Source organism: Falco peregrinus, chromosome 2 (genome assembly GCF_023634155.1).
Source record: "Falco peregrinus isolate bFalPer1 chromosome 2, bFalPer1.pri, whole genome shotgun sequence".
Lineage (NCBI taxonomy): Eukaryota > Metazoa > Chordata > Aves > Falconiformes > Falconidae > Falco > Falco peregrinus.
Window position 1 is genome coordinate 45,219,921 of NC_073722.1, and position 22,162 is coordinate 45,242,082.

Sequence of the window (22,162 nt, forward strand, 5' to 3'; positions counted from 1 at the left end):
TTTTCAGATTAAGACAAAAGTTTGCAACCTTTTTTTCTATATGGTTCCTAATGATGAAACATATCACTCCACCCCCCCTTCCAGACATTTGAGTTAAGTCTCTTTGGACTGTGCATCTGTACACTTTTCAGCACAGCCAGTTCTAATAGCTTTAGACACATAAACAAACAGAATAAATGATGTGTTGTCTTTAGGACCTGATTATTTGATGACTGGAAAAAAGGGGGTTTAGGCTGTTATGTTAAATTTTACTTACAGAGTAACCCAAACCGCAAATCCTGCTTGTGAACTTTCTATTACAGCATTTTTGCTGTGCAAAGGGAAGAAAATGCAGCATAGGTGGCATACGAAGTACTTTACCAGGAGACCTGCTCTTGCACTTACCCCTCCTTTTACCTGCATTCTTGCTGACAAAGAAGTTTGTCAGACATGTTTGATTCACATGTAATAAAAGCCTGAATAGTTGCGGTTGCAAGGAAATGTTAAAAGTCTGTAAATACCAAGTGTGGTTCCCATCACGCATAAAAGAAAACAAACTGAACTCTATCTGGAAAATATCTTTCTCGCTGTGCTCAAAAAAGGAACATCATGTCACAATGATTCACTGTTACATGTTAATTTCGAGTGAAGACATGGAGCATACACAAGCGAAACTCTATTATCTCCATACCCTAGCACTGGGAAGGCAAGGGGCAGGCTGTGCTATTCAGGCTGCGCTATTCAGGCTGCGCACGGTGCCCCAGGACCCACAAAGGCCGTTTCGGTCCACACGCTGACTGCATGCCTTCCATTACACTTAGTGTGGGGCCCAGCATGTCCCCCAGCTATTTCATCATATCTGCCATAACTGAGTTCTCCGAGCCAACAAACTCCGGGTTTTTTTCCTACTCTTTGTGATACAACATGAACTTTCCTTGTTTGGTTTAAGTTCCAAGAGACAAATGATGGGGAAAACATTTCTGAAGCTCTTTCATTTGTCAATGACAAATGCAGAGATTTATATGAAGCACCAGCAAAATGGAAATATTGACTCTGCTTCTTCAGTTCAGATGAAAAGTGCTACCCAGGTGAAAAGTGTCATTATTGTTATGAATCAACTGCACACACGTCACAGGCATAACAAAGTAATGTTTACTGCTGGTAACCTTTGTAATAATCATAGTTTCCAATGAGGGCTCTAGTTAACCATCAGATTCTACCGGTGAGATTTCAAGAATTGTTAAGTAAATTTGGTGCCAGCTCAGATGGAAAATTGCTGAGAAATGGGTGCCTAACTCCCACAGGGCCTTTGAAAAAAGGCTCATCTTGCATTAATTGGAAGTCGGGAGGAAACAGAAATTCAATATAGTATCATAACAAGAGCATGAAAAAGAAAATGGCATATTGAGCAACGCTGAACGAGTTCTGTGTCACTGAAGGACATATTATTGCAGAATCTTGTTATTTACTGGCATTGTACTTTACTTCACCGCCAGGAGACAGCAGAAATTAAAAAAGATGTCTTGCAACGTCTCGGATCCTTCCTCTCCGTTCTCCAGAGCCCTTAGTGGCAAACTCCATTCAACCACAATCCTATCTCCAGCATTATTCCACATCTGTACAAAGTAAAGAGGAGAGACAGACAGATACCACAGGGGTGGGACAGCAGTACAGGCTGCTGCTTGAGTTTCTCTCTGCCTCACATCACAATATCATTGCCTATATTTTTCAGTATATACCTGGAGGGAAAACAGCTAAAGCTGTTGGCTATGAAGATGATCAGGGTGATGTTGATGAGATACATTTCAAGCAAAACAAATACTTTCCACAGCATCACCTAATATTTAGGCATCCATTGTCAGGTTGTTAAGTATCTCTTCAGCCCTAGAGGTCTTCTGTGCTCTTTAGGCCTCTGGAAGTTCATTTAATGACAGCATAAAAACCACTGATTTGCATTTGAAATGGGATTGAATATCACGTGAGTCCACATACTGACCCACACCTAGTGAGGAAAGTTTTTTTACTTCCCCATAAGCTCTATCTCTGACAACTCTTACAGCTCGATCCCTAAAACCTGTTGTGGCTATATTTCTTTTTTAAACAGTTGTTGAGCCAGCACCAGAAGCCACCACAGGAGCCACACGAGGCTTTCATCCTCTACACTTGCTCACTGCACTGCAATGAACAGGCTGAACACTGTCTTGACACTCTTAAGTCCTCCCTGGATTTCACTCTAATTAGCAGTTCCTTCTCTCCCTACTAATGGCTGTCCAAGGTCATCTGCTTCACTGTGGAAACACCAGTGAATGGGGGCACTGCTTCCTAGGGAAGATTGGAAGCTGTTCAGGGCCCACACACAGCTGGGAACTTGCCCCAACAAGAACTCCAGCAGCAACACATGTACTAAAGCAACCACATTTCCTCTACTATATGAAGGGTTAAGTGAGAGTATTACTGCTCTGTCTAGTTTTGAACACTTAGTGGGTCAGATACCACGATGAAAGTGGTTGCCCAAATAAGCAGACACTGGAGCAGAGACTTTAATTTGACTCACTTATACTTAATAAATGGGAATAAACAAAGGCAGCCATAAGCCCATGGACAAGGGTCTGCACTCAGACTGCTTATTTCTGACTCAAAAATTCAGCTATGACTATGAGATACAGGCCTTTTATTCAACTCCAAAGAACAGTTGCACTTCTGAGAAATGTGAAGGACTGACATATAGTGAAAATAAACCCTGTAGCAGCAATTCAGAGACCACTGCAACACTTCAGATCGTTTGAACTGATTTTACTAATTTTCACAAAAAGTCTGCAATAAAATGCATCCTGAGTGCTTGTTCTGCACCCATATGTTACAAGAATAAAAACTTATCACAAAAATTATTATTCTTATGATTCAGTTTTTTCATCTTGCTGAGTTGTTTCGTGACCCTCCAAATTAAATTTGTGGTAGAACAGTGAGCTAACAAGGATTGTGCCCAGTTTATGTCAGGAAACAGCTGGCTGCAAGACAAAATACTTCATGGGAACCTTTGTAACTCCGTAGGTGCCAACCCTTACAATGATTCTTAACCTTTCTCCTTCACACAGCTCCCCAGCACATTCTAGAAAATGCTGGAGCTTTGCACCAGAAAGCTGAAAAAGCTAATGATGACCAACAGGCTTTTGAGTGGTTTTTTTTCAGTAATTCTTTCATTTCATAATCATTTATTTCCTCCTATTTTAAGTTGTTCTTGAACTTCCAGTTTTCTCCCTTAGCAGGAGCCTGTCATGGAAGTGGTCTAGTGCCAGGGAGTGTAAACAGATGATGATGTGCAGCACCTTCCTGAGACCAGCAGACTGCAACTGAAAGAGAAAATCATTAGTTACCATAGTGCCCTGATCCTAGCATTTCAATTAGAGTAAAAAGGTTCTTCCATTGCTGAAATTCAACAAACAGGTAAACATTGATTTTTTTTTGCAACAGGCTCTATCTTGTCTTAAGAAAATAAACTGGGTTAAGTTGAAGGCAGGTACTAGTCAAAGAAAATTATCCTCCCTTCCAAGTTCAGTATTAGATTTTGACCTAGGTTTTGACTTACAGGTTACAGGAAGGTGACAGAAGCGCAGTGTGACGAAAGGGTGGCAGTGCTGCAAAACTGGAGTGCTGGCTTTGCTGTGACAACTACATGATTTCTATTTTTTTTATCCCTGCAGTGATGTAACGACACCAAGCTGGAAAATGCTAAGCTTGACCTTGTTCCGAGCATATGAATTCCCAGCACTCGTGGCCTGCCACCACCTTTAAAAAGGAGAATATTACAGGCTCACAAGGAGACTACAACCATGCCGGAGACCCCAGATGGCCTCACTTAGGGAAAGGCAAGCTTTCAGCTGGAAAATAAACCCTGCCAGTATGAACCTGGAGCATCTGTGAATTACCCTACACATAGTGAATCTGGGACCATAAAGGGACATCCCCAATATTTGCAGTATGAAGGACTCTGGAAAGATCTTTGGTGTGAGTAAGACACAATTGGTCTGTGAGAAAGAAGTGGAAAAAAACAAAGCTAAGATTTTTTTCAGTAGGAATATTGGGAGTCTCAAGATACTCAAACCACCATCTCTGTTTTATTTTAACTGCATCTCCTGATATATATTTGACTGTAGGAAACAATTTCTAAGCACTTTTCAGAAGTTTAACTGTCTATAGATTCATACAGAATATACCAATATTCTGTAGTAAGGAAAGATCGGCAGCTAAATTTGAAAGACTAAATCAAGGATTTGAGATCCAACGCATGCAACAATCTGACTGGGACATTTAAAAAAAAATATGTTTATTTTGCAAATAGTTCTTATTTCTAAAGCAGAAAATTATTATAAAAGAATTAGATTAGTAACCAGGAGTCCAAATAAGCTTGTTCAGCTTATTTTACTGCTTGTGCTGATGACACTGTCTTTTGTCTTCATCCAGTAGTGGGAAGCGCTTTATCATCTTCTGGTTTGGAAAAAGACCCAAGCAGCTAATGTAAAAAAAATATATTCTCCAGTAGCTGCAGCATGATTAATTTTCCACCCCACGAGATCACTGTGAGTTTGAAAGCACCCTAGAGCTTTATTTGCTACATTATAGTCATCAAGGATCATAAAGCATCTTCTTCCTTCCGCACCACTAGCACTTCAGAGAGCCAGTATGGTTGAGTGAAATGAGCAAAGGGTTGAAAACCAGGAAATTTTTATTATAAAACTAAAACAGCTTGTGACTTGCCTTTGGCCTTGGTTAAATAATGCTGAACTCATTTCTCTGAAGCAATACAGTCCTCTACTCCAGCTAAAGAAATCACAGACTATAGCCCATAAGACACTCAGACCTTGGCATCTGCAGTATAAAATGGGGATAATAATACCAATGTTTTTTGATCAGGCACCTTGGGATTTACTGGTGAAGAGCAGTAGGTAACAGCAAAACATTTTAATTAAGGCCTGTAAATCATTTCAAAAGAGAAATTACTCATGATATTTGTTCCGCATCATTCCCCCCAGATAAGCACAGGGAGGAAATCCTGCACGTTACATCTCCCTGTTACTACACAAAAAGTTGACATGGGGACTTCTCCCTTTTCCACATCATTACTACAGTCTAATCTCAGCAGTAGTGAATGAAAAATCTGGGATTCAGGTTGCCCCTCCAACAGCCTACAGCAGGAACCCTCCATACCTTTGGAGGTATGGTGGTGCCTTAGGGGTATGGTGGGACTTAGAGGTACCTAAACCCCCCAAAACAGTAACAGACATGATTACTGCAAAAGTGTATAAGCTTACCCAAAAGCAGTTCAAGTCTTCCATCAGTCTGCAATTCTTCATCTTCTAAGGGGTAAAGGCAGCTAGCCAAATGGAAACATGCCCTGAGACAGAGAGGGACAGACTGACGCAGGGCAGACAGGACCATGCATGTTACCTTTTCTGTTGCCACCAATAAGCCAGAGAAAAAGGGTACGTGTCCGGATTGCATCACCATGATGGTAGTCTTCTTAAGTGGCCTCCAAGGATGATCCTTAGAGAAACAGTTCCTACTGGGGAATGTGTAGAAGGAACATCAGGGAGATCAATGTACAACTTTCATAGGTATTTAGAGAGCTGCATGGTTAGGAGCAGGACAGCAGATTTACCGCCACCACCACTGTGGACAACCACACAGAAGCCGTCAGAACTACTCACAAAAGCAAAAATTAGACAAGACTTTTCAATATCAACATCCCAGTATTGACCGAGTCAGTTCTGCCCGCAGTTGTGCTAGAAAGAAACAAATATATTCAGGACATGACCTTCACTACTTTTAAGAAAATGTGTTTCCCCTTAGCACCTTCGGGTTCTGTGCCCATAAATTAATTACACTTTAGACATTCTGTCATGTGACACTTTGAAAAAAATTGTACAAATAATTATCTTCATGGTTTTTAGGGTGGTTTTGTTTAAATAATAATAATAAAAAGCATGTCATCTGAAGCTAAGGTTCATCTGCATCACTTTAAAAAGCCATTATACTGAATTTTTCCCCATTTATTTTTATTCACGTAATTTTTCCTATCCTATCCTTCCAGTTCCTTGTTTCTCCACATGAATCTTCTAGATGCCAGCAGAGATCTGTTTGGCTGCGTGACTTTCAGTGAAAATGCAAAACAAAAAACAGCAGTGTATGGAACGTAAAAGACAATTTTAGCAGTGAAAATTTCTGAGGTATATTTTCACCAGTGTAGTTTTATATAAAAAATATTTAATTGGGTTAAATGTAGCATTAATCTTTATTTCTCATATTGGATGCATCTTGCTGATGGCTTCTGGTGATGTAGCTCCCTGCTCTACAAAGTCGTCCCCTCAATTTACTTTTTGTTCACTTTGTTCGGTTTCTGAGCTGAAGAATTTAACACCTGGTACCACTTTCCTCTTGCTTTGTGTTGTTCTCTGGAGGATATCAATGCAAGCCACAATCCGTGAGTGTTTATGTTCGGTGTCACTCTGGCATTGCCAGCTGAAGAGAGCATTGCACCATTTGAATAGATTAATTTTCTGGAGATGGACCCTGCTACTACTCTCCTTTCCATCTGGACAGAATAACCAGGTTGTCTCACCCCAGCCAACAGGGATTTTAATCCTCAAGCCCTCAATCTTCCATAAATCTGTCTGCAGCGAGCCACTGCTAGAAATTCTTTGTCGTTTATGTCATATCTTGTAAAATCTGTTGAGCCTACTTCAAGTGTGTGTCTGTTTTGACTTTTCCTGAAGAACAGTCTCTCTCTGGAGAGAAAGTCTGAACCATAGCATTTATCTTTCTGTGCATTCAGATAAGCAGTTGTGAAAGTCTCTTTCCCATGAGGATATTTTCCAGTGAGTCAGCCTGGCTTTCTCTGGATTGACAAATTCTGACAGCAAAGTATTAATACTATCTTGTAATATTAGTCAACTGGACTCCAGTCGAGAGCTGAATAAAAAGACAGACCTCCATCCTGAAGCCGATTCCCAGGCAAGGCTCCCATTGAAGAAAAACAGGACCTTCTCCTGAGTAATCATGGGGGACTAAGAAAAGCAGACAGGATTTCAGATGTCTTTGAGTGCGTAGGAACTGACAGCTGGGCCCACAACATTTCTCCGTAAAATAACCTGAAAACTTATTTGTGTTTGAAATATATGACAAGACACAGCACAAATGTACTCTTTCTAATAATCCTGAGCAGTTGAAAATCAATAATGCATTCTGCTTCATAATCAAAGGCAGTTTACAACAAAAAGAGTTGGCAAAAAAAATTCCAAAACATCCTTTTCCTGATTTTTATCATTGCAGCACAACACGGATAAATGAAACAGCTGAGCTAAAAGCTATAAAAGCAGCATTTCCTTCAGACTAAAAATTGAAGAGGAAAAAACAAGAAATGATGTTAATTGCTACTCCCCATTCATGCTGGATCTTTACCAGGTCCATGCTAATGTCTTCTTGTTCTAAATCATTTCTGTATTTCCTGTCAAACTTCTTCCTTTCTGAGAACTTTTAGCATCTCGTTGTCATATGAACTTCTTCATTTCAGATTCAGTTCTGCTATTTAAATAGGAAAATATATTGTGGGATTATTCAAAAAAAGTAATTCTTAGAACCACAAAATCTCCATTAAATATTACAGCCTGTCTTTCTCACTAGAAGAACTGGAGCACCATTAAAGAGAATCAACAAATGGATTCTTCACATCCTCCAAAAGCAAGTTTACTCTTCTCAAAAGAAGGGGGGGTGGGGGGTGGGGGGTGTAGAAAACAAAGAGAAAGAAAGAAGGAAAAAAGAGAGAAAATTAGCAAACCTGGCTGGAACAATCTAGTCACACCTGAGCTCATTTCTTTTGAGTCCACCTAAAAAATAGTCACATCAATTACACTGCCTTTTTATTTGGCATTGCTGCTGTAAGAGAATTATGCTTTCAGGTCCCGAGAGTGAGAACTGAAGTTCAAATACTCACCAGCCAGCGAAGACAGGTAGACTGCTCCAATGATTAGCTGCAAGAAGCATACCTCAGTGGCAGGATGTCAGGGGAACATGCCAGGGGAAAGGGCCACCCAGTGCCTGCTGCCATCCAGAAGCACCTTTCTGCCAGCTTCAGAGGGGCGCAGAGCAGATTCCAAATCCACGGTATGGATCAGCAGGCAGTCGTTATGTACTGTCCTGGAAAAACATTGAGAAAATTATTCCGAAAGCAAATGGATGGTTCAGCAGAGGGTTACAACAGCACAGAAGGGGCACTGGATTTCAGAGATTCCCAGCCAGAAGTATGAGATGGAAGTGATCTTTCCTTTGCACAGTTACCAACCAACACTCACATCTATTTCATGTACTCGTGCATCCCCTTTGCCTCCTGCTCACGGACACCTCCCAGTCTTGTCATGTTTAACCTCACAGCATTCTACATATATTTTCTTCGGGCAACTGAGGCAGAGATTAAAGGTTGCAGGGGAAAGGCAGGGGAAGAACTGTTCAGTACCAAAGCATTATTATTGGGCCTTCAGAAGTGCCTATATGCATGAGAAAGTCAAGGAGCTGGGTGCAGAGGTGCTTTTAAATGCTCCCTGCATGCCTGTAACATCATGAAGTGCTTAACACAATCCCAAAATGGAGCTCAGAATTATTTCTTCTGCTTGGTGCAGAGAGTCAGAGCAAGAAATCATAAGTCTCATACTGGCAGTGACCATCAGTTTCTTTCTTTCTTTCCTTTTTTCTCTCTCTCAATGACCTTAAAATAACATAGATAATCCAAGGAAAACAGAACCATATCTTTTGCTGGAAGAAGAGCAAAAGAATGGAAATTGAGTCAGTATGTTCTGTAACAACTCACAGTTGAGATTCATGGAAGTTGAAATCAGACAAATTCAGACCAAAAATAAAGTTATGCCGTTTTTTTCTTCCCCAGCAGTGAAGATGATTAATCACTGGCACAGCTTAAAGATGTCTGCAAGATTTTCCATCACTAGCAACTTATAAATCAGCCCTAGATGGCTTTAAAAAGAAATGTTCAAGTTCAAGTAGAAATTAATTCAGGGAAGACCTATGACCTCTGCTACATGGGATCAGATGGTCACAGTAGTCTCTTTCAGCTTTACAATCTATTAATTAGATCTTTCTATTCCCTTCTCTGGGATCACCCTTGCAATTCCACTCCTCAGCATCAGAGGTAATTATTTCTTGAGTTCCTGTAGATTTTTCTTCTCGGGCACCTAGACAGGAGGCAGGTCTATTAAAAATACCATTCACCCCTGCAAAGCTCATTTAGCTGCTACCATTTTTCATGCACAAAACACCTGCTCATCAGATGGCAGCGCAATGTCTGGAAGAAAAGCCCAAATCCTAGAGCAGCAAGGCACGTCCTGGAAAATCCTGGTAGGTATTGGGGCATCAACCACATTGTGACAATGACAACCAAACGTGGCTGTAGCCCATTCTCAAGCTCAAATACATCTTCCACCTATAAATCCGAGAACTATGTATGGTTTGAACTTCGAAGTGCTCTTGAGACAACCAGCCTGGGCATGGATGGTAATTTATTAATAGAGCCTACACAGGTTGGTCCCTAGCCAATCCATCAGTAGGTATATGAAGTTTAACTCTTCATAAGCCCAGTATGGTTATTTTCAAGACGTGCTATAAGCAACCCAACACTAACATGCATAAGAAACACTTCAGCCCAGTACGCTTGAATGTGACCCCCTGTTCTTCCCTTAAAGACAGAACTTTTGCATGATTCTCACTGGCTGTCCCCAGTGATCACAAATCTATTCGCTTGGGGGGGTTGCAAGAGGCTAGCTAAGAGCTGACTGTCATTAGCAAATAAGTTTTCCTTCCAATCAAGTTTTAATGGCTTGAGAATATTTACCTTCTGTTTTTTTTTCCTCAAGATGCAGTATTTTAATCTGCAAATACCAGCACTCAACATTTGTAGCCACTCCATAAAAAGTATACAAGAGACACCTTTCCCATTTGGGTACCCCCAAGTACCCCATTCTTTCTAGAGTGCCTCTACACTTCGTTACAGACATAACTAAGGGGTAGTACAGAAACACTCAAGCCAGCTCTAAACTAATGTCTTCAGACTCTGTTGGTACCCTAGGGCAACAGCATGGACTTGAGCTCTCACAGAATTTTTCGGCACATACCTGTAAAGTAAGAGCACATTCATCACCACTCAGCACACACCAAGATAAGACTAAACTGATAATTTTACATACATTACTCAGTCTCTGACACAGGCAAATGGTTTAAATGATGCGGGGGGTTGGTGAATAGGTTATTTAAAGATGCAGCAGCAATTGCTAGCGTTATCCTTATTTACATTTATATCCTTGTAGTGTTATACTTATTTAGAGGGATAATTTTTATAAATGAAGACCTAACAATACACTTTTTCTTATGACCTCAAAAATGCGCTTTTTTACAGTAAGAGAGATTTTACTGGGGACTCAAACCTACAGCAGGTCATAAGGCCAGAAAGTAAATTAAAATCTTCTCCCTGTATGACAAATATTAACCACAATATTCTACATAATATTACTGTGCTCCTGTTGGTTGCTTGGTTTTGAAGGAGATGCTAAGTGCTGCCAGGTCAAAATGCCTCCATCAGGGCAAGATTCATCACACTTAACTGTATGTATCCACAGTGGGAACACCTATATCAAAGCCAGTCACCTTCCATTTCTTTTATGTCACTAAACAATTTTAAGACTGGTTTCTGCCTTAATTTAGATGTCTACTGTAGGGTGAGATGAATCATGATGTAGAAGTGCCCATTTCTCCCCACTGGCTATAAAAACACCTCTACAACTGGCTTAGCTGTAGACATCTGCACTGCAAACCTTTCCTGTTGGTCAGCCTGTGTGGCTGCGGTCTCCAGCAATTGTCATCTTAATAGGTTTAGAGGACATGTGCCAAAATATCATTATGGAATAGCATTAATAAAATTATGTAGGCAGCTAGTGTCAGTCACACAGCAGATGCTTAAGTGCTGCAAAAATGCCGACTTTCTGAAGGATGTAGTCGTAAGTGACCTAGAAAATACTGAAGCTATTTTTAATGCAGATATCTATTTCCATGCATTGAAGTATGACAAGCACTGGCTTAAATGCTGAGCTTGGAAGAGCAACCAAACCTACAGTAGAACTGCAAAGAACTCCCAAACACAGTTGTCATGTTCACAGAGATGTGGATTGCACACTGGGTACATTTATGGAAAACAAGTCAATTTTAGAACTTGGACTAAATTGAGATTATAGAAGAGATATCACCATTCCTGTCAATTTCTATAATTGATTTATCCTTTGATTACTAAACTATCAATTACTGAGAAAATTAGGAATCCAAAAAACTTCAAAGACTTGCCTTTGAATTTTTATGCCATATGAATATCTTCGAAAAGTTTCCTTGGAGTGTCTATTTAGTCACTGAAACTGCTGCTTTTGCACAGGTAGGAAACCAAAGACTTTCATTTAGTGCTGTTTTTACTGGGTAATTATCTTTTTGCCATGTTTCCTGAGCTTGTATCTATCTACTTCAATATAACAGTCTACCATGACAAACTCTTTTCCCAGCTTATAAAATGACCATTTTCGAAGTTGATAGCAGCTGTTTTGTAGCTGTCATACCACATAATATGGGTAAGGTCACTCCCTGTAGCAAATTTGCAAGCTAAATTACAGAATTTGATCCTGTGCCAAACTCTAAAAGCAGAGATACCATATTATGGTGAACTGTGGTATCCAGAGTTTAATGTATTTCTTATTAAAATCAATGGAAAGTTTATTTCAATGAGGGTTGGATTGAGTCCTAATGACATGTCGACAAATGCTTCCCGTATGCCAGTTCCAGTGTTAGAGCTGCCGTTGATTAGATATCCTTATAATGTACTCCTCAGTCCTGTGGCCAGTGAAACAATTAATTTCTATTGTCAACATTAAATTTAATTAAAACTAATTTTACTATTGAACGCCAGATAATTCACTCTGATATTTAATTAGACAACAGCCTCACTTCCTTTTCTACCAGCACAATTTTCCACATGTTGTCAGAGTGTAAAAATACTGGTAGAATTTTATACCAACTGCACAACGAGTGTCTGTCAAATTGCTTTCAGACACAGCAAGGCTGTAGCAATCCTGATTACAGTTCTCTTGATTCAAGAAAAAGATACATTGCCTTTTTCTATACCATATTTCTTCCCTTGCCAATAATAGTAGAGGTTCTTTAAAATCTTGGACTGGACGCAGGTACATAGTTATATTTCAAGACCACTTGAAAATGTGAATCTGGATTCGCTTCTTACCAAAAGAAGCATGACTCTTCCTGTGGGTTTTTCTGTAAGATAGATGAAGACCTCAAAGAAATAAACATAGGAAATAATAAGGAAAATCAAGGATTCTAGATCATAATGAATCTCTGTTTGATGTTACTGTGGAAAAAGGGCCACCTAATAGCTGGACCTCATATTGGGCTGAAACTTTCTAAGAAGATATTTTTGTATATAGTCCCATGTATTGATCTGTGTGTGCATGCCTGCGTGTATGTCTGTGCTTCCCAGTCTTTTTTCTTACAGCTGCCTTTTGATGATTGATCTTCTTTTCCCCAATGAAACATTGTTCTCTCTTTTTCATTTTTGTCTTTCTGCATTTAATTTGTCTACTGAGTTGGGGGCCACTGCTGGCTGAGGATCTATCCTTCTTGTAACTGAGACACAGCTATTTCTGTTCCTTAGCCACTGCTGTGCCAGAGGATTTATTTGTGTGTGGCTATTTGTTTCTGGGCATTGAATTAGAGTGCTAAAGGAGTGGTTTGGGAGGTAAGGAATGGTGGGAACGGCTTTGTGTCAGCTCGGCTGAGCCCCAGAGCCTGGTTTTCAAAGTCTTCCTTTTACCTAACTCTCAGATTTGCCAAAGCTAGCTGTTGATGACATGAGACACCACTATTTTAGGAGATATCCTTGCTCTGCCCAGCTCGTAGTAATCTCTCAGGCACTTCCTCATGTGTGCCTGCCTCAGCTGTACACCGAGCAATAGTGAAGGTGTCCTCCACAAAATTTCACTCAAATGGTGTGAACAACAACATTGTGAAAAGGCAACAATCAACAGAATTATGGGCATTTACACCAGGCGAGGATCTGCCCCATGTTGCTTCCAAGTGTATGACAAAGAATTATGTTTGTTGACAATACAGTATGTGCACATGGAAATGGATAGGTTTTCATGAAAAGAATAAAAAGTAAGGCTACAAATTAAGACAATTTAATTTGAAAAGGAATTGGAATAATTTCAAAAGCAGCTGCTCAGGACTTTAAAATTATTTTGCCATCCATACTCTCCAGAGGAAATAAGGTGTAAATTCAACTACCATAAGGAACTGCAAGGTGAGCCCAGCAAGAATAAATCTTGTGAGGTTTGTAATGAATAATAAGATATTCAAATTAATCAGCAATTTTCACTTTGGCACAATAATCAAACATCAGATACACACAGCACCTGAGTGGCAGTCCCACTGAAAAAAAACCATAAATAACACCTTAATAAACTAAAGACCATGATGCAGACTATATTCAGTAGAGAATTTAAATTCTTTGGCACTCTTGGTAAATGAAACTAGAGTGTTGCTCCAAGTGTTTAATAAAGCCAGCTAGTACGCTCAAGTGTAAAATCTAAAACCTCCTTGTAGTTTTAAATCTTGTCTAGTTGGAAAATGAACAGTATGATCTAGCAACCCATCTCCTTCCTAGGGACAACGATCTGACATCACTAATGTCAGTGCGCTTCACAGTATATACATTTTGTTTCACAAAGAAATGAATATTTAGCTATTTTTCTGATGGTATTATCAACAGCATTGCAAGTATATCAAGTGAGCTGGAGTGAAGAATGACTGTAAGATAAGGCATGCATAGCATAAACTAAATTAAACAAAGAGAAAAGATTACATATGGTTCTAAGTAATGTTCTTCTTCTTAATCCTCAAATAGAGTCACTAAATTACACTTCCAGATTTAGTTATGATATTTACAAATGACTTAACTGTACATTTAAAGAAAGGGAAACTGGCTACAAATGGGGGCAAGCTCATCATTTAAGGTCACAGTGGTGCCAGCACAGAGTAAATGCTTATTACTGGGGTATTTTTGGTCATGGGGAATTCTCTTTCCGTAAGAACAAATCCCAGAGAAGCATATTTTTATTACATGTTCCAAATCCGGCATTCAGACTTTATGTAAATATACAAGACAGAGGACCTTTCTTTTTAAAATGCTAGGAACTAGAGGCATAGCTGAGATTTGCTGAAGAATATTTTCTTTTAAATCATTTCTATGAGCAACCCAAAACCTGAAATATATAAAAAAAAATATGTAAAGCAGAATGAACAGGAAAGTATTGTATGAAAAACACAACATCATGCTGGAGGCTACATAAAATCACTTCTCTCTTCCTCCCCTAAACATAGCACCTCTAAGTATAAAAACAAAAAAAGTTCAATATAAGGTTACGAGTTTTGTTTCTTTATAACTGAAAACAGAAGGTGCATTTTTTTAAGATTGTATCATTCTTAAGTTCCATTGCCCAGTTGCTCTCAGAAATGCTCTCTCATCTCTTGATATCCATTGTCCTTAATTTTTTTTTTTCTCTAGAGCACCTTTCATCTAACATCTGTCTTCTTTTGCTTGGTAGAGAACCACAGTGCAGACTTTGGATAAGTGTAAAGAAATAGAGTCCCAAAAAAAATCAGATGTAGTACTGTGATTTACAGAAAATTAAACCGAGTTAATTTTGGCAGGAGCTAAATAGAGGCTATGTCGTACAGTGAACTGAGCTGGGCAACACTCATAATGACTTTGGAGAGCAGCTAGAGTCCGGAGGGCTCAGGTTAGCTTAATACAGGTTTTATTTCAGCAAGAATTTGGTGGGTAAGGAAAGCAAAACAGCAGCAGCAACTGTTGCTGAAAGCATAGGACTCTGCCAGTAAGAACTACAATGATTTGAAGCCACTCAGTTTTCGGGGGTCTCTCACTACCACATAGGCTTTGCCAAAGAGGCACTAGCTATCACCCACTGCAGGAAATTACACTCTTATATTTATATACTTAGAAAGATACACCATTACATTGTGGTACCTGAAATCAGCCCCAAAGAGATCCTTGCAGTTTAGTGGGAGATCACCTAGATGTCAGCAAGGACAGAAGCTCCTGAAGGCTATATTCTTATAAATAATTTTATTTGCATTTATTACTCCCACAGGAAAAAAATAAATGTGTATTGTGCTTCTGAGATTCCTTTCCAATGATTCTTATTATCAGACAGCTTAAAGATTAAAAAGTTTCATCCCAGTGAAACAGCAGTGAAACACATGATGATAAAGTTGGAAACATCCCATAGAGAACCCAGAAACCAGTCTCCTCCCCTAACTGTCATTTAGGATTTCCCCTGGCACCCAACTGTGCAAGCTGAGAGCAAAATTCAGCAAAAGTTCACTTCCTGAGCATTACTGTTCAGGATCATCCTCCAAAACTAACTCGGTAAGCTGAGCCTGCCTTGCCTGTCTCAGAAACTCCACTCCGAACCATCTCCCTCCTCCATTTCCAAGAGGAAAAAGCTGTCTCCTCACCCTTTTTAATCTTTTTTATTCAGAATTCCACCACTACCATCCCGTTTCTTTTTTATGTGTTAATATTTCTATCAAGTATGGTTGTGATGATGCCCCCAGTCTCCCTTTCTGCATTCAGTGGGATGAGTCCAAACACAAACTCCAGCCACGCCAAGCGCAACTCACTGCTTTGCACATCTTTTGGAGGTCATAGTCTTATGTTCTGAGACTTAATCCTTCTAGAATGCATAGAAACTTCTGATAATTACATTTTTTAAAAGCCATAACAATTCAAAAGTCACATAACATGAGTATTCATCACTGTCTTTCACTTGCTTCTAGGTCTCCAGTGGAAGCGATGCATGACAGATTAATCACAGAGATCTGCCATTTGGGGAGCTTTGTCTAAAAGCTTTTCACATCTCTCTCTCCAGGTTGGGTTAGCGCTGGCTGCTCACACCTTGCCCAGATCTCAAGGTTGGCATTTCTTGCCTCCCACCACTATTTTTGCTTCCAGAGCAAGGTATGTGGTGTCCCAGCTGCCGCACCACAGAGTCTGTGGGTCTCTGGGAGCAGAAGATTTTTCTTGTCAGGCCAGCAAATAAAGTTTTGTAGCTAGTATGCAAGAACTCTACTTTAATGCCCCAAATGCAATAACCAGAAGCTTTTTTCCTTCTGTTCTATAGAAGGCATTGTCTTTGTTCAGCTAATTACAACCTAATGAAATCATAAATGCACGGAGGATAAGCCTCCCTGGATGTTTAGACTGACCTTAAGATCACCTTCAAGTCCAGACTTGCCTACTAGCTATTAACCAGCCCCACAGCATGCTGCCCAGGTGCCCTCTCCAGCCATACCAGCAGCTCAGCATGCAGAGGAGCCATGTCCACCCTCCTCCAGCCATCCCTTTCTGCATTGCATCTGCATCTGGAGCATCGGCTGCCCCACAGAACAAGATTCCCTGTTCTTCACTTTGAAGACTTCCTTTCCCTTCTCTACCACCCACAAAAAGAGGAGAGACACAGTGTTATTTAGCAATCACTGGAAGAGGAAAGGACACGTTTTACAGCTGTGTTCAAGAAACAAGAAGCTTATTCCATGGGTTACACAACACATAAGGAGATGGAAGGGTAGCTTGTGTTTCAGACCAGTCAAGGATACCAAATCAGTACTTCAATCTCAAATTCTTTTTTCTGAAACGTAAGCAAGATAAAAAGTTATAATAAAGGGTTCTATTCCCCAAAACTACTGTTTTAAAAAGAAGATTAAGAGGTCTGGGCTTCTCCTTAGCTAACTGTATTTTCCCATGTATTGAAAAAGTGAGTCACTAAACAAGCTATGCCAACCAAACACTGAGGTGTTTCTGGGATTGCATCATTTCTATGAAGAAGCTTGCAGTCCCAAAGCAGGCCAGAGAAAATCAGAAAGGCCAGTCTCCAGGCCTGCATGCATGCTTCATTTTTTGGTGGCTTTGTTGAGGAGGGAATTTCTCGGTGCATGACCTCCTGGCTCCCACACAGCAGCAATTCGTTTAGCTCATTGCATTACAGAGTGAAGTGAGTCAAACGCTTGAGGTCTTACCCAAAGGTACTGCATGACCTTGGGCAATTCCCTTCAAGACTACTTGAAGTACTGATATTAAACAGCAATGTCCACATTTAGTAAAAAAGTAAGATGCTTTTACACTAGCAGCTGGCGGGCATCCTCACCTTCCAATGAAAACCTGAAGACCTTTTTAATGAACTGTGCTGGAGCCACAAGCCCAATTCTGCTTCCAAAAAAAAAATAGAAAGCATGCCTTGTTAGATGCCAATATAACCTTTCAAGTGCCCAAATTCAGAATCATGAGGTTTCTTTCCTTGGTACTTCTGTTTTGCCATTTAAAATGGTGAGATTCCATTTAGTCATCAGACACAAGTTTTGAGGTTAAATTTACTGTTTGGAAACTTTTAAAACTTTCTGCTGAAGAGCCCCACCAAGGCTTACAGGTCTGCAATAAGAACAGCTATTAAAACACATATTTTGCTTGTGATTTTCATTGTATAGTGCTTCTATGAACAGCATTCACAAGCCATAAGCAGTCACAGTCAGTCATGCAGGAAGGACAAATGGAAATTTTCAAAATGGGCTTTTAGGGTGGGGGAAGGTTCAGGAAGGGGAATTTGTATCAGTGAAAAACAGACTCTGCAGGACCTACGCATGGAAAATTACCCCACAGAGACCTTAATAATTTCAATTCAGTTATGCAAACCTCTACACACAGCTATCACATAGGGAGAAACAGCTGTCCATACCTCATATGGTCCTCATAGCATTTTCAAGTCTTTATTTTCTATCGATTACTCTAATTAGGGAAGCCACTGATCTATAGGAAATGGTTCAGCTGCATAGTTCCTTGTCTATTAGCTCCTGAAGTGCTTAGTTTCTTAAGCAGAGAAGTTACAATGTCCTACAGACTGAGAGTCACCTTTCTCTGCCCACATGCCTGCAGCTATCACTTTTTAAGGATGCTCATTGCTAAGCCAATACAAACTGAAATGAAATTACAGACTGACAGAAATAAAATAAGAAATGCAAATACGTCCGTTATGAGGAAACTAGAGCAGTCAAGACCATGTCATGGACAGTTGCAATCCAGAGAGAGTTTCACTCAAAAAAATATATACTTACTGCATTTCAAACTCTTAATTTCTGTTAATTCACACTGGAAAAATTTCTAGTCCTTACATTTTGTTGTGTGTATTATGCTTGGGAGGTTTTTGGTCTCAACTTATTAGTAATACCAGAAATATGCATTAGTGGTTTACTGTGCTGTTTCTGCCCGCAAAGGAGTCAGGTCTCCACCTTTTAATAGCTCCATGTTTTTATTTTTCTTTCTCAACAAACCTCTTGCAAACTCCGACTACACGCAGTTATGAAGGAATATGAAATCTAGTGGGAAATGGTCCATTTGTTCATCCATCTTGCAGTCTCACAGTCATCTACTTCAATATGAAACTATAGATACGTTTACATTATCTCTAGCAGTTGTACATTCATGCTAAACCAAGTCTCCTTAGGGTCCCTTTATCTTAATGTGTTTAATCCTAGTATTCTGAACTGCACTGTCAACAAAACAGGTTTTTTCCAATGAGAAAACTATTAATTTACATGTGACCAAAATTAATTAATATTTCCACAGACAATTTTTGGAACTTGGTTCCTTCTCCTTGATGTAACCTTGAGTCTGTATTCCATGATTTATATTCAGTTTGGATATAACACCCCTATAATTTCTTTCCTGTTTAGTACTTGATATATGTCCTCAAAATTAATCCCATCTTAGGAAAGCTTCTTGTCTCAGAATGTCTGCAAATAAATAACTGTATTCTTGGATAATGGAAATTGTCAGTGATTAAATTCAATTTGATAGGGTATGAGTGAAATTTCTCTGACTAGTTATCAACAGTATCTTGATTTTAGGTTTGGCTTTATCATTATATCTCCTACATTTACAGCTGCCTGTACTTTCCTTCAGCAGTTCTCCATATTTCATTTTGCAGATTGTTTTCTGCAGGCTTGTGAATATATGGGCATTTGGCAGTGATTTTATAACCTATAATCTGAACCGAGAATTATAGTGATCCCATTAGTGTTATTATAGCTTAAGAATGTGTCAGACTTTCCATTTTAAACTTTTTACTGTAAAGAATCTACAACTGGTCTTTCTTTACTGCCAAATGTTTCTGCAAAATTTTCAGTAAGAATAGCGCTATTTATTAATTTGAAATTTTTCTTAGGACTTCTGGCAGTGAGTGTGAGGAGATAGCTTCTCCTGAAACTCAAAGAAAAAAAAATATCTCTAATTTCCTGCCTCTTTACTCAGTGACCACATTTCAGCCAAAAAAAGTTAGATGGGTCTCTTTTTAAGGACCTGTAGTATTAATGCAGTAGTGGATAGAGAGATTACTCGAGAATGACTGGAATTATTTCCTTTCACTGGAAACATAACATGTTTCTTCAAGAGAGTGCCAAGATTTTTCTGCCAGAGGAACGAGAGAATGAATAAGAAAATCAGCTCTCTGCTCTGATCACACAGCCTTATTTATTTTTAAACACGTTATCATCCAAAATAAAAAAGATCTTCTCACACCCCACATCTTCTAGATGAGGGGACTGTAGATGTGAAAATCAGAGAGTGCTCTGCTACAGTTGGCGATAGGAGAAGAAATCCAAAGAGAAACCAAGGTGAGACTGGCCAGGAGACACACTCATGCCAGCTGCTTCCTTGACATTTCCCACTGATCTGACCAAAAGCTAGGGTCCTCGCTCTGTGGCCCATTACAACATCTCCAAATGCTGCATGCAACATGTCCTGCCTTCTCTTTTTGCCTTCAGAAACTGTACAGTTGTAATAAAATTTGGTGAATTGGTAGAGAGTGCACACAAACCCATCCCAGAAAACAGGAGACTGGGTAACTGATAGTCTCTCTCACCTTATCACTTGAGTTTTAGCTATTCTCAACTTCTAGACCATTGTTCTGCCCGACGTAGAATAACCTGATTTCCTTTACGTTTCAGCTGCCTATTCTAGCGTCTGCTCCCATGGGACCTTGGGCAAAGGGCATAACGCAGATTCTCAGGGAAGCTGGGAAATGACAGCACCCGTAGGGAGCTGTGGGACAGGTCAGCCTGCCCTGGGTTGCTGAGCTCACCCCTGGACCCTTTGGTCCCGACTATATCCAGGCGTGGAGGATATCGGAGGTGGTCGCAAACACGAAGAGGCAAGCAGCTGCCAAAAAGCTTTGCCACGGCTCCACTATCTCCATTGACAAAGGGGAAATTGCAACAGTTGGATTGCAAGGCCTCAGCACGATGGGAATTGGTTGTGCTGTGGGAAGAAAGAGTCCTGTAGAAAAAAAGTACTGCAGGAAGAAAAAGAGATTTCCAGCTTCATTCCAGTGGTGCAGACCTTTTGGGTCTGTAAATAAGTCAGAAATCTTTTAAGAACAGTCCTATTCTGAGGCTTTCTGTGCTTTCGTTTCCAGTAATGTATGGAATTCCTACAAAATGGGATTTTGTCTCCTGATATTTGGACACATCCAGCTGTGGTCCTGCTTAGTGGGAAAGATTTTTTGCTGAGCTGGGGGTTTTGCCGATTAGTTTGCATAAAATGCTGAGGATTAGAAAAACTCAGCTCTTCTCCTACTTCACTCCTATATTTTACATAACTTTTAAGAAGGAAATAATAATCATGAAGATTATGAGATATCACACGTCAGTTTTTCCACTACGGAATATGTCCTGTTGTCAGTGTTTCCATTCACTCTCATTGACTATAGCCAAAAGCAGTGAGCATAAACACTGGACACACAGTCTCTCCTTCGGTGGATTTTCTCCAAAGCTCAATACGGCACGTCTGTCATGAAGGCATATGGAACATCTATTGCTTTTGAACTAAAACCTGCGGTGAGAGGTTCTTCAGAAATGCAGACAGTGAAGCTGCCAGCAATGTGAATGAGAGTTGGAAGTAAAGAATGAGAAAACTTTACAACCTCTCTCCTCTGCATTCCTGGGTGATTCCCGGGCTGTCGTGTTAGATCCTCAGCATCAAAGGTGGGTGGCAGAGGTTAGAAGCAACCTGAAGCATTTGTATAAAAAAACTGGACAAGGCAAAACCCCTGTCCTAAGGGGCACTGCCCTGTAAATTGTATTGCAGGTCTGCAATCCCTCTGCTGTCATTGGACGAGCTCACGTTGCCTAAAGCTCACCCACACAGCTAAGGGCCAGCTCTGCATCCTCTCCAAGAAGCAAGCCATACTTTAGACAGGGAAGAGGACTCGGTGGGTTGGCACCACAACACACTTGTCAAAAGTTGGCTGGCCAAGAAAGCCATGGCGGATCTTGCCTGGGGTGGGTAAAGGGCTGTTCTTCAGAAGTTGTATCCACTGTACAAAGTCAGCACTGGCTCATTGGTTTCCCCATGTATTGCACTCACTGAGCAGACTTGAGAGCCCTGAACCCAGCGCACAGACCCACAGGTGGCATCGCTTTCCCTCCCTGGGCAAAAAGCTTGCTCCTGGATAAAGCCTTGTAGTCACTTGCAAAATCAACGCAAACTTGACATTGGAAACCTTCATGAATGTGACCCAAGCTACACAGAGAGAGTTCATAAGCTTTTGGGGGTAGCATATTCCATATTTCCCCTGCAGTTTATTGGCAAATTAATTCTAATGCATTCAAATTACATCATGAAGTGTAATGTAGAAATATTTCATGAAGGATACCTTAATAGAGTGTGAAAACTTGATGAACGGTAATTCAGAGGGAACTGCTTGGCCCATCTCCTATTTACTTGCAAACATTACTGCCTTAAAAACCCCTTAAATACATTACTTGTTTTTATGGCTCAAAAACCTTTAATTTGAAGAATTTTATGACTCCCTTACAATACACATCGATTTAAAAAATGTTTTAAACTAAAATGGATCATTTACTGCCAACTGTGCTTCAGGCATATCATTGATTAGTCCAAGTGTGATAAAACAACCTTGTTTTTATTCTTACTTTAAGAGAATAA